The sequence below is a fragment of the Elephantulus edwardii genome, unplaced genomic scaffold (assembly GCF_000299155.1).
Source record: "Elephantulus edwardii isolate Elephantulus edwardi_28Jun2011 unplaced genomic scaffold, EleEdw1.0 scaffold00191, whole genome shotgun sequence".
NCBI classification, from domain to species: domain Eukaryota; kingdom Metazoa; phylum Chordata; class Mammalia; order Macroscelidea; family Macroscelididae; genus Elephantulus; species Elephantulus edwardii.
In genome coordinates this window covers 2,164,275-2,179,987 of record NW_006399941.1, presented here as the reverse complement: position 1 = coordinate 2,179,987, position 15,713 = coordinate 2,164,275, and the positions used below count along the sequence as shown (strand labels likewise).

At 43.0% G+C, this 15,713-nt stretch overlaps 1 protein-coding gene across 1 annotated transcript in view; it reads right to left on the bottom strand.

Moving 5' to 3' along the window:
• Positions 1-15,713, bottom strand: part of PDZD2 (PDZ domain containing 2) — a 374,099-nt gene that overhangs the window by 150,266 nt on the left and 208,120 nt on the right. The window lies entirely within an intron of this gene.

Sequence of the window (15,713 nt, the reverse complement as noted above, 5' to 3'; positions counted from 1 at the left end):
CTGTTTATTAACTTTTGCTCCCCCCTCCCTGAGTTTTTAGATGCATAACACCAAGCCTTGATTCTGAGGCATCTCTGAGTGGCCTTGAACCACCAACCTTTCGGTTAGTACTTGAGCACGTTAACCATTAAACCCACCCAGTATGAGCTATATTCAAACAGTTCTGATGTAATACTACTGCAAGTCCCCAAAATGGGTGGCACAGAAAGGGAGAGCTGCGAAGTTCTGTTCTTCATAATTGCAGAGTTACAGGGAGCTCTGCCTCATAAAAATGAAAACAGGATAATGACTGGAGTGTGGGGGTGAAAGCTGGGGTGGGGTGGTGGTAAGATGCAACTATCAGACATGCTGAGAATCATCTGCTGCATTGAATGCATAGCAAGTCTGATTCTTGATCTTGACCTTGAATGGCTGTTAATAGCATCCACAGGGTGTTAGTTCCAATGTGGACATAAAAGAGGGGTACTGGTGATGTGGAAAACACAGAGACATGGGGTGACCGGGACAAAGAGACCATTCGCCCTCGGGACTCACTGGAGGAATGAGAGGTGCCCGGGCTGAAGAAACTGAGAGTGAAGGGAGTCAGGTGTTCGGACCTTTGAAGGCTGCCAAATATTTAGAAGCAGGAAATAATATAAACGAGATATGCATGTGAAGGCCGACATACAAGAACTACTTCTGATCTTAAAAAATAACAAAAGAACGGAAGATCAAATGGAGCGTGTAACGAGCGGTATTCAGAAGTAGGTCAGAAAAGCTGTCGCAAAGAAAACACTTGCTCACAGTCAGGAAGCCGGGCTGTGCCCCCCAAGATAAGAAGGCACAGGTCCCCGATGAGCATGGAGACGTTCCTTCCTTGCTGGACCCAAGCCACATTCTACACATCACTGCTTCCCAAGCCTACAGTGTCAACAACCAAATCCTATGCAGACCCACTTCCTTCCTGCCTTTAAATTCTCACAAAAAAGAAGGCCAAGGGGTATGCTGCCTGCACTTGCAAGTGAGCCATGGGGAGCCTTTCCAAGTGTACGGTGTGAGATCACCTCTGGAGGGACAGGGACAGCAGGTAAATGAACATTAAGATCCCCTTCTCCAGGAAGAGCTTACTGTGCCTGGTCACCAGGGAAGTGACTAGAAAACCAGAGAGTGGGGGTAGTTGGTGTGTGGAAAGGAGACCCGTCTTCAAAGTCCTTTCTTAGCTGGCCCACCCACTGCCACTGAGCGATTTCCAACGCACTGCCACTGAGCGATTTCCAACCCACAGTGAGTGATTCTTGACTCATAGCCACTCTATTCATTTCTGAGGCCCAACATCTTTACTGGAGCTTACCTTTCTCCCATGGAGTGGCTAGTGGAATCGAACCACCAAACGTTTAGCTAGCAGTCCAGTATGTTATGTGCAAAGCTAGTAAGACTCTTACTTCTTAGCCTCCAAATGCATCCCCATGTGTCTAATGCCACCAGGTACAGGGATCAAAAAAGGATCAGGCAGACATGTGGGAGGCATATTCAGTCACTATCTTCCCCTTTCATTTTTATTTAGAGAATCCCAAATGTTGTCTGTAATGAACTTAGTTAAGCCACACTAGTGCTAAAAGTTGAACCAGGATTAGTCTAAGCTCACTTTATTTCACTCACCATCCTGAGTCCTTCCCCCACACCCCCACCACTGAGTCTTAATGACTAATGGCTGATCCTCTATTTGGGTTTCCAAGCTTGTAAACTGCATGGAAGGAGACTACCCATCCTTCTCCTATAAAACCACTGGTGGATCCATATCTCTGGGTTAGCATTGCAACCTCTTATAGACCATGTGGCCAGAGCTCCTTAGTCTCAGGCAGCGTTGTTAGGCGCCATCTGGTTAACTACGACTCATAGCGATGCTACAAACAACACATGTGAACCTTGCTCTATTCTTCTCCCTCCTCACAATCTCCATCATGCTCAAACCCACTGTTCCAGTCGTTCCATCTCAGTGAGGGTTCACCTCTGTTTCTTCATCCCTCCATAAGTTCCAGCATCATCTCGTTTTTCCAAGAATAAACATCAACATAAAGAGAGATCAGTTGGTCTGCTGGACAGAAAGTGATGTTACTAAGCCAAAGGTGGCTGACTTTTAATCCATGGCCCTCAGGCCCATTTTTCATTGTTTTTGTTCAAACATTCTTTTAGGTCATAGAGCCCTGGTGTGTCCACTTGCCATATAGAGATGACCTGTGGTTGTTGTGAAGTTGAACACTGTGACACTGATGTGTCAAATGCATTAATGGTGACCCATGGTGGACAGTGTTTGGTGATGCTCCCTGGTTGAAACAAGTTTGGAAGGAGGAGTGGCATCCACTTTCGTAATAGCTTGCCTCTGAAAAACCTATGAACCTGGAGAAAGGATGAAAGTCACATAAGTGTTGAGGACTTTTATTCATAGGGTCGCTATGAGTCACCTATGACTTGACAGCACTTAACAACAACAACAACAACAACAAGCTAGATATACTGGGAGGAACAAACTAAAAAGAAAACAAACTCTGGAAGCTCTGCTGAAACTTTTCCACTACAGGTGACCCGGCTGGTATTTGAAATCATGGTGACATAGCTTCCAATAGCACAGTAATATGTAAGTGACTGCAGTGTAACAAACTGATAGAAGGTTGACAGGTCTTGACAGAAGTCCCATTCTAAGATCGGTTAGAGAGGAAGGCTTGGTGATCTATTTCTGAAAATGAGCCAGTGAACGCCCTATGGATCACAGCAGAAGTTAGTCATTGAGATGAGGTGCAGTTCTGGGCAATGTTTCTTCTGTTGCACATGGGTCTCCTGTACCAATGACCAGGCGAATGCATTAACAGAATGATTCTGAACTTTGGTAATGCACTACAGTGAACAAAAGGTCTTAAAACATCAACTACACCCAACAGAAATGCCCTTTGGTCTTCGGCTAGAAATCCTGCATGTGAACAGACACACAAAAACACAGGCAGTTCTGTGAAATGCAGAGGGTTGAAGGGTGAAGGCCAGTGCACTGGACCTGGGAGCTGAGGATTAAACTTGGCTGTTGATAATAAATTTGCTGTAAAGTTTTTCTATGGCGTATAGACTTCATTTCTTTGAATTGTAGTGTTTTGAAATATTTTTTTCCCTATTCTGGAAAAATTCTTATAAAGATATGAAATCCTAAAGGTGTAGCCAGATTGTATGGGTTTATTTGAGCAAACACTGCTATTTAATATGATACATATGCTATGCTCAGATATTATGAAAAATAGTGTGGGTAGTGAAAATGAGTTGCTGATTGGCCACCCAAGTCTTGATTGTTTAATCATTGACTCAGTTGTGTAAAACAGCAATTATACTGACCAAGTTTTGAGTTCCTTCTTTGAAAGGTGCTTTATACATACCATTTTCCAAGAATTTTTATTACAAGAGAAGAAAATGAGGCTCAGATATATCATTTAACTTGCCCAAGTCCACATAGCTGATAATGGGAAAACCCAAGTGTATTTTATTCCAAATTTCAGACTATATTTGCTGGCTAATTCTGCTTATTTATATCTACAAGAATAAAAATTTGACCTTGAGTCTATCTCATCTGAATTAAAAAACCATTTCAAGAACAGATTGGAGGCCTTGGACACTAATGAATGAAGACCAGATGAGCTGTGGGAGGATATCATCCATGATGAATGCAAAAGGTCATTACAAAGAAGAGGACAAAAACACTGAGATGGATGTCAGAAGAGACTGAATATTGCACTAGAGCATCAAGAAGCCAATGCAAGGGGTGGGGGGAACAATCAGGAAGTCAAGGAGCTGAACAGAAGATTTCAAAGGGCAACTTGGCAGGACAAAGCAAAGTATTATAACAAATGTACAAAGATCTGGAGTCAGAGAATCAAAAGGGATGAGCTAGTTTAGCATTTCTTAAGCTGAAGGAACTGAAGAACAAATTCAAGCTTCTAGTTGCAATATTTAAGAATGTTATGGACAGAATTTTAAATGATCCAGAATGCATCAAAAGAAAACAGGAGTACACAGAGTAACTGTACCAAGAAGCATTGGCTGATGCAGGAAAACAATGAATGACCAAGAGGCAATGGTGATAAAGGAGGAAGTTCAAGCTGTTTTGAGGGAACTGGGAGAAAATAAAAAAGGCCCCTGGAATTGATGGAATACCAGTTAACATATTTAAAAAGATGCTGCCCTGGATGGGCTCACCAGGCTATGCTAGGAAATCTGGAGGACAGCTACCTGGCCAACTGACTGGAAGAGATTCAAAAAAAAGGTAATCCAATTGGCTGACACAGAAGAATTTCATGAATGACATATGAGCAAGAGCCTATGGTGATGAAGGAGGAAGTTCAAATTGCTCTGAAGGAATTGGCAAAAAACAAGGCTCCAGGAGTTGACGGCATACCAATTGACATATTCCAACAGACAGAAACTGCCCTGGATGTGCTGCCTAAGTTGTGCCAAGAAATCTGGAGAACAGCCAGCTGGCCCACTGACTGGAAAAGACTGATATTTGTTCCCATTTCAAAGAAAGGTCATCCAACAGAGTGCGGAAATTATTGAACAATATAATTAATATCACATGCAAGCAAGATTCTGCTTAAAAATATCCAAAACCATTTGGAACAATATGTCAACAGAGAACTGGAGATGTACAGGCTGGATTTAGAAGAGGTCATGGTACTAGGGATATTATAGCTAATGTTAGATGGATCTTGGCAGAAAGCAAAGAATACCAGAAGAATGTCTTTCTGTGCTTCACTGACTATGCAAAGGCTTTTGACTGTGTGGATCACAACAAGCTGTGGCTGACTCTGAGAAGAATGGGAATCCCAGAACATTTGATTGTGCTAATGCAAAACCTATACTTGGACCAAGAGGCAGTCGTCAGAACAGAGCAAGGAGACACTACATGGTTCAAAATCAAGAAGGGGGTCCATCAGGGATGTATTCTGTCTCCATACCTTTTCAATCTGTATGCAGAACAGATCATCTGAGATGCTGGGCTGTACGAAGAGGAATGTGGCATCAGGATTGGTGGAAGAGTCATCAACAACCTGCGTTATGCGGATGACACAACCCTGCTTGCTGAAACTGAGGAGGAGCTGAAGCGCTTGCTGCAGAGGGTCAAGGACTGCAGCCTCCTATATGGATTGAAGCTCAACATCAAGAAAACAAAGATTCTCACCACTGGGCCAATTGGCAGCATCAGTATGGATGGTGAAGAGATTGAGATAGTTAACAGTTTTAGTTTGCTTGGCTCCACAATCAACACTCTTGGTAACAGCAGCCAGAAAATCAAGAGACGAATTGTATTGGGAAAGTCAGCTGTGAGGGACCTCTCAAGAGTACTGAAGAACAACGACATCAGGCTGGAGACTAAGGTGCGCCTGATCTGAGCTATAATCTTTGTAATTACGTGCTATGCATCGGAGAGTTGGATAGTGAATAGTGTTGATAGAAAGAGAATTGATGCCTTTGAGCTGTGGTGCTGGAGAAGAGTGTTGAATATACCATGGACTGCTAGGAGAACGAACAGGTTTGTCCTGGAGAAGGTGAAACCGTAATGCTCCTTGGAGTCAAGGATTCTGAAGCTTCGTCTGACATACTTTGGGCACGTTGCAAGGAGGGACTTGTCCTTGCAGAAGGACATCAAGTTTGGCAGAGTGGAGGGACGGCGAAGGAGAGAAAGACCTGCGATGCAATGGATCGACTTTATGACTGAGGTGGTGGGAATAAGTGCGTTTGAGATGGCTAGGTTGGCACAGGATAGAACAGCCTTTAGAGCTCTTGTACATAGGGCCGCTATGAGTCGCATATGACTCGATGGCACATAACAACAACAACAACAACAACAACAACAATAACAACAACAGAGTGTGGAAATTATCTAATAATATCACTGGTATCACACCTAAGCAAAATCCTACTGAAGGTTATACAAAAATGATTGAAAGCATTGACAGAGAATTACCAGAAATATAAGTTGGGTTTATAATAGCCCATATCAGATGGCTCTTGGTTGAAAACAAAGAGTACCAGAAGAATGTCTATCTGTGTTTCACTGACAATGCAAAGGCATTTGACTGCATAGATCACAATAAATTGTGACTAACTTTGAGAGGAATGGGAATTCCAGAACACTTGATTGTGCTTATGTGAAACCTATATTTGGATTAGGAAGCAGTCATCAGAATAGAGAAAGGAAACACTGCATGGTTCAAAAGCCAGAAAGGAATGTGTCAGGGATGCATCTTGTATCCATACCATTTCAATCTCTATGTGGAACAGATAATTTGGGAAGCTGGACTTCAGGAGGAAGAATGTGGCATCAGAATTGGAAGAAGATGCATCAACAACCTGGGTTATGCAGATAACACAACCTTGCTTGCCAAGGCTGAGGAAGAACTGAAGCATTTGCTTCAGGAGGTTAAGGACTGTAGCCTTCCATGTGAACTGAAGCTCAACATCATGAAAACAAAGAATTAAAACTGCCAGTGGGCAAAGAGGCAGCATCATGACAGATGGAGAAGAGATTGAGTTTGTTAACAATTTCAACTTGCTTGGCAATCAACACCCTTGGCACTTGCAGTCAAGAAATCAAAAGGTGAATTGGATTAGGAAAGTCTGCTGTCAGGAACCTCTCCAGAGTTGAAGAGCAAGGATGTCAGTCTGGAGCCTAAGGTGCAACTAATCTTTGCAATTGTTGTTGTTGTTATGTGCTATGAGAGCTATGAATCTTTGCAATACTTGGTATAAATCAGAGAGCTAGACAATGGCTACGGATGACAGAAGAATTGAAGCCTTTGAGTTGTGGTGCTGAACAAGAGTATTGAGCATACCATGGATGGCCAAGAAAACAAACAGAAAAACAGGTCTGTCCTGGAGAGGGTAAAACCAGTTTGCTCCTTGGAGGCAAGGATTTTGAAGCTCCATATCACATAGCTTGGGTATAATGCCTGGAGGAACTGGTTCTTGGAGAAGGATATTATGCTTGGAAGGGTTGAGGGAAGGCACAGGAGGGAAGACCCTCGATGAGCTGGATTGACACAGTGACAGGGGTAATGGGAACATGTGTGTCAGAGACAGTGAGACTGGCTCAGGATAGAGCTGGGTTCTGAGCTATTGTGAGTAGGGTCACTATGAGTTGCAGGTGACTTGATGGCAGTTAACAACAACAACAACACATTCTCATTTCGGTTCTTTAGTTTTTCTCATTGGTAAAGAGAGAGTATCAGAATCTTCACCAAATTGCTTTTAAGCCCTTATTAATTTTGAAGGAGAGTTTGATAGAAAAGTTGTATGGTGAAGAGCAAGATATTCCAACCACACTGATCAGTACTAAAGCCAAACAGCAATCTGGAGAAATACAAAAATTCTTGGTATGCTTATGACACTATTCTACGTCTACAGGCAAACAGCCATCAGTCTGACAACGGTTTAGCCTGGGGAAGGCAAGGAATTGAAATTGTATGGGGAATCCTCCCTTCCCCATGTCCCCTGTTGTGTATGGTCGAATTAGATCCGTCTGGCACAGGAGGAGATTTCCCCTCCTTCTCCAGCAGAGAATCTGGTGGATTCGAATCACGCACTTTCGGGACTGCAGTGCAGCTTCTTGCCCGTAGGCCACCAGAGCTCCCTGGAATCTTCCCTTTTATAAAAGAACTCTGAATAACTTGTAGATTAGTGAGTACCTTGCCATGGGTAAGGAAACTGGCCAACTCTGAGGAGATTGCGAATACTTTTTCCACCTTGAAGGGGCCAGTAACTGAGGCAACGTGTACCTCCTTTGTCAGGGAGCAAAGAACAAAGTAACAAGAGCTTATCTTGAGTTCAGCACCATCTCCCATCCTCTCCTGACTTCCTGGCACCTTCAGGGAATGTATCAGAAGCTATTTTATTTCTTCCTGGACACTGCATTTTTAAGGTCTCCTTGAAGAGAGCTTAATAAATGAATTTTGGATATCACAACTAGCTAGTAAGAGATACTTTTAGGCAGGGGATAATTTTGAAAGAATTTTTCAAATCTCCTTAGACATATTACTCTTCGCATTTCCTACTCACTTGATTTAAATGACTTACCTAACTTTTTCAGCACTGTCTTGGCCAATGAACACGCAAACCCCTTAAACCTGCTGGTATTGAGCTGATTCTGATGCATGGGAGCCCTGAATTTAGCTTCCTTGGTCCTACGTATTAACAGAAGACGACTGCCTCATCCCTTCCTCCTGAAGTGGTGGTGGGTTCTAACAGCCCACTTTCAGGTAGCAGCTCACCCGTACCTGTCGGTTAGGAAATGAAACCTTCTGTTTTTCTAAGCCATGTGACTCTATGCTGTGTCTTCTTCCTCCAGTGCCAGCTTTGAAGTTTAATATAAGAATCTTACTAAACAGAAAGGGGGATTTAGAAGTGGGCATCAGCTAGGATATTAGGCAGGGTACACGCATTGAAATGACTTTTTCTGTTCTGTAAGATGCTTACCCAGCATTTGAATCTTTACATTAAACTTCAAAGCTGGCACTGGAAGGGGGAAAAAAAAATAAATGGGATACAATCACCTGACTTAGAGAAAGAGAAGGGTTCATCTCTCTAACCAGTAAGTATGATTAGCCTTTCAGGCGCTTCTCCATTATGACTTCTAAAAATTTCTCCCAAATATTTGAAACTTTCTGCATATATTTAATCAAATTGTTTTATCAATCTGATAAAAACGCAACTGCTTTGGATGATCCCAGGAAGATCTTAGATAACGAGGAAAGACCAGCACATCCAGCAGCCTGGGCTGGAACTTTCCGGGGAATCTGTCACAAGTCCTTTGCTTCCCTCGGCCTTTTTTCCCTTCCCTTGCCACCTGCTACCCATGCCCCCTCGTCATTCGGAGGGGTAATGAACTACAAATTTAGAAACAAAGATGAAAGAAATTACCCATATCCACCAAAATAGTATCAGTGTGAAATATTTTTTTTTTAAATTTTCACCACCTTGGTCCTAATTTAGATATAAAGAGAGCTATGTATGTTGTTGTTGTTGTTATTGTTATAGGCCGTAGAGTCACAACAGCCCTAAACTCTGCTCTGTCCTGTGCCAATCGCACCGTCTCCGACACACCCAACCCGATTGCCCAGTCACTGAATCAATCCACCTCATAGAGGGCCTTCCCCTCCTGTGCTGTCCCTCCACCCTCCCAAGCATGATGTCCCTTTTACAACATGTAAGGACTGGTCCCTCCTTATGACATGTCCAAAGTATGTCAGACGAAGCCTCAGAATCCTTGCCTCCAAGGAGCAGCCTGGTTTAACCTTTTCTAGGATGAACCTGTTTGTTTTCTTTAACCCTCAATACTCTTCTCCAGCACCACAGCTCAAAGGCATCAATTCTCCTTCTATCCTCCCTAGTCATTGTCCAACTCTCTGATGCGTAACAAGTGATTGCAAAGACCATGGCCTGTATCAGACACACTTAGTCTCCAGAGAGACACCATTGCTCTTCAGTACTTTGGAGAGATAATGAATTCCCTTTTTTTAAACTAATATACTGAATCAAACATAATGTACATGATTATATAATATACAATGCACATGAATGAAATACAATGTGCATGAATGATTGGATGCAAACCAAATTTTTTTTAAAAAAATAATAATTTCTTTGGCCTTTTCTGAACAACTATGTCTTCTTCCTCCTTTCCCCCTGAAATGCTTTATACACAAGATCCTTTTGAGCAGCAGCTCTGTCCCTGGTGGTCTGGCTCGACTCTGCAGCCTGGGCACCGCAGGGCTAAGAGGCTTCCCAACGGGCTGACAAGAGAGGCTGGCTGCTCAGACAAGCTGGAGGCATAAAGGCTGTAAGAGTGTGAAGAATGAGGAAGATAGGAAAGCAGATGCTAAAACAGGGCTGAGAGAGGGAGGTGATAGCCGAGACAGGCATTATTTATCCATGGCCTGATTCTATCAAAGGAGGACAGCTGAATGTTTTTGACATTCTTGCCTGTTCCATAAGATCCCTTTGGAAGAAGCAACCTCCAGGTGTCTCTGAGAATCTCCTTAGGCACACAACTAGAGATTACGAATGCCTGGCACGCAGTGTGAACCTGCAGAAGAGTGCTGTCAAGCTGAACCATGGGCACATGTGTTCATAACTCAACACTTCTTGAATCTCCACCACTGGGCAATGGCCTGTACAACCTAAACTAACTGCCTTCCAGTAAATTCTGCCCCCTGGCCCCCTCTTTCAAGTTAAAGTAGAAGAGGTCTCCAAGGAGATTTGAGTGACTGAGTTTTTGGAAAGCCAATCGCCAGGCCTTTCTTCCAGGGTATCTGTGTGTGCACCTGATTCTCCACAGTTCAGGTGAGGTGTTCAGCACTTAACTCTTGGTGTCACCTATGAACCCCAAGGCCTGCATTTCATCATATAACTCAGTCGTGGTTGTTAGGTACTGTTGCATCGGAACCAACTCCCAGCTGACTCTCTACTGGATTTTCAGAGGCAATAAATTGCACAGGAGGAGACTGCTATTTTTCTTCTGCAGGTCAGCTGGTGGATTTGAACCACGTGCCTTTGGGCTGGCAGCACAACTGTTTACATGTAAGCCAGTAGAGCACCCTCCATAACTCAGAGAATCCGTAAAAGAGTCCTGCAACTCGAGCCTTTCATCAAGCAGGCCTGCCTACTTCATCTGAACATGTCAGCTCCCTGATACAGACATCAGTAGAATAAACAGCGACGGCAAGAGGATGTTTATAGAGGAGTTATTATGACAGGCTCTGAGTTTTATAGACCAGAACTAGCTGCTAATAGCCATCCTGTATAACACACAGGACAGATGGAGATCAATTGTTCTTGCCTAAGAAGCCATGGGAGGCTAAAAGGCTGTTTGTGGTCTCTGGAAAATTTGCTAAGCCTAATTAATCCAGAGGGCTGCCTGAAGTCGTAAATCTTTAGGTTCCCAGAGAATAACAGCCGGAGAGGAAGTGATAAATACATACAGATTAGTTTCCCAGCGAAAGGTTTTGCTGGGAAACAGAGAGAGGCAAGTTAGGACAGCTCCATAAGGAAGAATGGGCAGGTAGGTGAATGGTATTTCCTGGAGTCATTTAGTAACCCAGATTCCCAAGGGCAATATCTCTTAGTTCTAGCCTTCCAGATACATGACATTTTGGACATCCTTCTTACAGATTTCTAATACTTCCCTAGGAAGAACCAAACTCTCTTTGAGGGCTCTGAGGGTTGAGTTTTGCTGAATACTGCCACTGATATCCTTGGTACAATCAGAAGCATTTGAGTACACTTTTCTACTGCTTTGCATGTATGTGAAAGTTGGAAAATTAACAAGGATGACAAAAGAACAATCAATGACTTTCAGTTGTGGTGCTGGAGAAGAGTACTGAATATCCCACGGGCTGCCAAAAGGACAAACAAGCCTCTGTTGGAAGAAGTGCACACCAAGTGCTTCTTACAGACAAGGATGGTAAAACATCATTTCACCTAGGTTGGGCATGTTCTCAGAAGGGGCCAGTCCTTGGAAAAAGATCATGCTGGGAATAGTAAAGGACCCTCCGCAAGATGGATATTGACACAGTCACTGTACCAACAGGCTCAAGCATATCAGAGATTGTTAGGCTGGTGCATGACAAGGCAAGGCTCAGATCTGCTGTTCAGAGGGTCACTATGAGTCGTAGCTAACTTGATGGCATGTAACAATAAGAACACCCTTGGTGCACTCTTGCTTTTTCTTAAATCAAGCTATCCCCCCCCCCTCCAGTATACTGAGAGAAATGCTTAACCTTGAATAGAAGGAAGATGGGCTTCAGGCACCAATTGTTGTTGTTGTTGTTATGTGCCGTCGAGTTGCTTGCAACTCATAGCGACCCTATGTACAACAGCCCTAAACTCTGCTCTGTCCTGTGCCAATTGCACTGTCTCTGACACTCCCATCTCGATTATCCCAGTCACTGAATCAATCCACTTCATAGAGGGCCTTCCTCTCCTGCTCTGTCCCTCCACCCTCCCAAGCATGATGTCCTTCTCCAAGGACCGGTCTCTCCTCACAACATGTCCAAAGTATGTTAGACGGAGCCTCAGAATCCTTGCCTCCAAGGAGCCACCTGGTTTAGCCCTTTCCAGGACAAATCTGTTTGTTTTCCTAGCAGTCCATGGTATTCTAAATACTATTCTCCAGCACCACAGCTCAAAGGCATGAATTCTGCTTCTATCCTCCTTGGTCATTGTCCAACTCTCTGATGCATAGCAAGTAATTGTGAAGACCATGGCCTGTATCAAACATACCTTAGTCTCCAGAGAGACACCATTGCTCTTCTCAGGTAACACTGAAGACGCATGGCATTCGTTCCAGGCCCTCGGGACAAGAAACACCTATCTACACACCACACCAGTTCTACAGGATGCATCGCCTTTGCTCGGGAAACATTATGACTAAACTTCAGAGACATTGGTCCCAACATAAGGAACTACCAGCAGCTGACGTGTTTTGAATCACAGAAGCCAAGGAAGCTTCATATATAAGCTATTAGCTCAAGGGCTGGTCAATGGGAGACAGATGTGAAGGGAGTGGGTAGAAGTGGATGGGTATCCTGGTGGATGGTGGAGCAGGGAAATGAGCGGGTAAAGACACGTGTGCCAAAGGCAGGGACAACACTGACACTAATGGTTAACTCTACAATAAGGGATATACCTTTAACTTGCTGGTCTGTCTGATACTTCTCTAAATCTGAACATTCAGATTAAGACAGACTAGGAAGAAGGATTGGCCATCCACTTCTGAAATCGCAGGCCTCTGAAAACCCTATGTACAATAGAACACATGTAGATAACAGAAAGGGCAACTGAGGTTGAGCTTTCAAGTATGGAAATACAAAGGTAGAGGAACAGTTGTAAGCAGACACTAGTGATTGAGACATTGAATGTGAGGACCATGAATGTAGGAAAATTAGAAATTGTTAAGGAAGAAATGGAACGCATAAATATTGACATACTAGGCATTGGTGAGATGAGATGGACTGGCATGGGGCATTTTGAGTCAGATGATCATATGATATATTACTCTGGAGATGAAAAGGGAGGAAAAATGGAGTTGCTTTCATAGTTAAAAAAGTCATTGCTAGATCCATCTTGAAGTACAATATTGTGAGTGACAGGATAATATCCACACACATACAAGGAAGTCCAGTGAATACCACTATCATTCAGATAAATGCACCAACAACCAGAGCCAAGGAAGAGGATATAGAAGATTTTTACCAACTTTTACAATCGGAGATCGATCGAAGATGCAATCAAGATGCATTGATAATAATGGGTGACTGGAATGCAAAAAAAGAGGCACCAATTAGTCATTAAAAATAGAATAATGTCTGGTCTTAGTAGTAGACATGATTGTTGTTATTATTAAGTGCAGTCTCTTTGAGTACAACTCATAGCAACTGACTATGCACAATAGACCTCACTCATGTGTTGTCCTGTACTATCCTCATCATCTCTGATACACTTGAGCCCACTGCTGAAGCTGCTGCATCAATCCACCTCACTGGAGGGCCTTCCTCTTTTTTGGTAACTCTCCACTTTTCCATGCATGATTTGAAAGAATAGCCTCTCCTAGCAACATGTCCAAAGTATAAGAGACAAAGCTTCACCATTCTTGCCTCCAAGGAGCACTCTGGCTGCACTTTTTCAAAAGACATATCTGTTTGGGTTTTTTTGTCAGTCCAGGGGATATTCAGCATTCTTCTCCAACATCACAGTTCAAAAGGCATCACTTTTTCCTGTGTCAGCCTTATTCACTGTCCAGCTCTCAGATGCAGAGCAAGTCACTGGAAAGACGATGGCCTGAATCAGATGCGCCTTAGTCTTCAAACTGACATCATCGCTCTTTACTATTTTGGAGAGGTCAACTCCTTGAGTTGTGATATAAGAGATGCCGTGGGCAAAATCTTGAGTGATCCTGGAAGCATCAAAAGAAGATGGAAAGAATACACAGAATACCCTTATATGGAAGTACTATATGAACACTGTAATATGGGAGGAAGAAGTTCAAGCTGTGTGGAAGACATTGGCAATAAAGAAAGCCCCAGGAATAGACGGGATACTGATTGACATGCTTCAGCTGACAGATGCAACCCTGGACATTAAGGTATAAAAGGAGAGGGGAAGAGAAATCAGAAACTAGATAAAAGGTACATACTGAAATGGGTGTTCACTAGTGTATGCCAGGAAATTTGGAGGACAGCTACCTGGTCAACTGAGGGCAAGAGATCCATATTTGTTCCCATTCCTAAGAAGGGTGATCCAATACGACATCACATGCAAACAAAATAGCACTGAAGATCATCCAAAAATGGCTGGAACAGTACATTGATAGGGAACTGCCAGAAGTTCAAGGGCAGGAAGAGACCTTGGCACCAGGGTTATCATTGTTGATGTCAGATGGATCCTGGCTGAAAGCAGAGAATATCAGAAGAACGTTTATCTATTTTTTATTGTCTATGCAAAGGCATTTGACTGTGTGAATCACAACAAACTATGACGAAATTGCGAATAATGTGAATTCCAGCCATTACAAAATTTATACGTAGATCAAGAAGCTGTTGTGGGAATGGAGGAAGGCTACATGGTATGGTTTAAAATCAGGAAAGGTTTGGGTCAAGGATGTACCATTTCTCCGTACCTATTAAATATGCCTGTTGACCAAATAATTAATGAAACTGGAATCTACGAAAGATCAGCAGAAGACTCCTCAACAACCTGCATTATGCAGATGTCACAAAGATTGCTTGCTGAAAGTGAGGAGGACCTGGAATGCTTACTACAGAGGATCAAAAACTATAACCTTCAGTATGGATTCTATCTCAACATCAAGAAAACCAACCACTGGGCCGCTAGGCAACACCATGATAGATGAAGAAAGGATCAAAACTGTCAGTGATCTCATCTTGCTTGTTTCTACAATCAACAACCTTGGTCCCAGCAGCCAGGAGATTAGAAGACATTGCTATGGGCAAGCAGAGGACATCAGAGAATTTAGCAGATACAGGAAGTAAATTCTTCTGCTGCATATTTAAGTGTAAATGACCGGAATAACAAAGAACCCTCAAATCTTCATAACGTGGAGGAACCTGGAGGACATTATGCTGAGTAAGAAAAAACAATCACAAACGGACAGCTATTGCATAAGTCCAATACGACAGAAAGTTAAGAGAAGGTTAGTTGTTATGTGCTGTCGAGTCAGAACCAACCCATAGCTGACCCTCCAGGGTTTTCAGAGGCAGTAAATCACATGGGAGGAGACTGCCCATCCTTCTCCTGCAGAGCACCTGGTGAACTTGAACCACATGCCTCTGGGAACTTTTTTTTTTTATGGTTATGAAGGGTAAGAGGAGAAGGGGAGGGAAATCACTAACTAGATTAGGGATACATACTGAGTTGAGTGAAGGGATGACAATATCAAATTACTATACAAAAGGAAGACATGAAGAGGTCCAGATGAGTTACAGATTACAGAGACTTACACAAGGAAAAATGGGGTTGCCTTTATAGTAAAAAAAGTAATTTCTAGATCCATCTTGAAGTACAACACCGTGAGTGACAGGATTATATCCATATGCTTACAAGGAAGCCCAGTGAATACCACTATCATTCAGATATATGCACCAACAACCAGAGCCAAAGAAGAAGATATAGATGATTTCTACCAA